The 1,552-nt window shown below is 40.3% G+C and overlaps 1 non-coding gene across 1 annotated transcript; it reads left to right on the top strand.

Annotated features, from left to right (window-relative positions):
- Nucleotides 1-1,038: 1,038 nt before the first annotated feature.
- Nucleotides 1,039-1,145, top strand: LOC142173095 (small nucleolar RNA R71). Its single transcript, XR_012702525.1, has one exon. It is a non-coding gene; the product is annotated as a small nucleolar RNA R71 (small nucleolar RNA).
- Nucleotides 1,146-1,552: the final 407 nt, after the last annotated feature.

Genomic DNA, 1,552 nt, shown 5'->3' with positions numbered 1-1,552 from the left:
CACTACCCGACCGAGGTTAGGCTTGGCACTTACTAAGTACCGTTGTGGTGTACTCATGCCCTTTTTGCACATGTTTTTCATGTGCAGATCCAGGTATTTTGACTCAGCCCTACTACCATTGAGGCGAGGCGATTTCCAAAGTTTTCGAGGTATATCTGTCGCGTTCGCAGACCGAGGAGTCCCTTTCTATTCTCTTTTTAAGTATTAGCCCTTCTATATTTTCTTTTGTTATACATACTGGAGTTAGATACTTGTAGACATTCAAAAGCTTGTGATTTCATGAGATTCTGGGTTTTGGGAAAAGTTATTTCAGTTTCGAGAGTTTGTATTGTATATGCCGTGCGACATCTTAAATGCTTCTTTATGTTATTTCTATAGCTTATGGTTAGTTTTATCCTGTTATTTATGTTTTCACAATTTGTTAGACTTACCTAAACGTAGAGACTAGGTTCCGTCACGATAGTTCAGGGAGGACGAACTGAGGTCGTGACAGAAGGCCTTCATGAGATCTTCTAAGCCAAACTGATTGGGCTGTTGAGGCTAAAACTGCTACCTCGACTGATTCATAAAACTAGGAGCTCCTTGTCCCTAAAATTTGGGATTGTTTTGTTGCCATGCATTTGTAGTACCCCCAGGTAAAATCCATGAAAAACCGGGGTGTATTTGACCCATTGCATTAAAATTATAGTTTCCCACAACATTCACTTCCTCAGTTGAGGCTTGATACCCATGTGTAAGGTGTCCTCTTCTCCATATATCACAAGCTACGTGAGGCTCATTTTGTATCGGGGCTAAGGTTAGCTTTCGTATTTCTATAGCCATAGTATCAAGTTGTACCTGCACATATATAGTAGCATCAACTTGGTGAACACCAATTGATATCTTTCTTTCAGCACTCTCAGAGGGCCACTGATTAACATCTTCATATAACTCATCAACAATTGTAACTATCTCTTCTAGAGTTTTCTTCATATAACTCTTCTACGCGAGGCCGGTGCCAATCCTTCCCAAAAGTCCTGGAGGTTTATCTAGAGTTCAATTCCACTATGTTGACACTTTCTAACTATATCCTTAAACCTCTCCCATGCTTCAAAAACAGTTTCAGTCTCTTTCTGGCAGAAGTTTTGGATTTCTCTTCTAAACTTGCCCGTCTTAGCTGGGGAGAAATATTTATCATGGAATTTTCTGGTCATCTCCTCCCATGTTATAATCGATCCATTGGCCAAGCTTCGAAGCCACTGCTTCGCATCATCTTTAAGTGAACATGGGAATGCCATTAAGTACACTGCATCATGTGACACCCTATTATATTGAAAGGTATTCATAATCTCCTTGAAGTGTATTAGATGTGTGTTTGGATCTTCGTTCATCTTCCCTCTGAAGAAACAACAGTTCTGAATGGTTTGAAGCAACCTTTGCTTCAACTCGAAATTGTTTGCTGCAATAGGAGGTGGTCTAACACTTGATAATCCTTGATTGTAGACCGGTCTAGCATAATCGCCAAGTGATCTCCCATGAATGGGAGCTATATTTCCAAATTGGTCTGCAACCA

Source organism: Nicotiana tabacum, chromosome 18 (assembly GCF_000715075.1).
Source record: "Nicotiana tabacum cultivar K326 chromosome 18, ASM71507v2, whole genome shotgun sequence".
In the NCBI taxonomy this organism is placed as follows: Eukaryota; Viridiplantae; Streptophyta; class Magnoliopsida; order Solanales; family Solanaceae; genus Nicotiana; species Nicotiana tabacum.
Note: the sequence above shows the minus strand (reverse complement) of the source record. Positions and strands in the feature narration are given on the sequence as shown.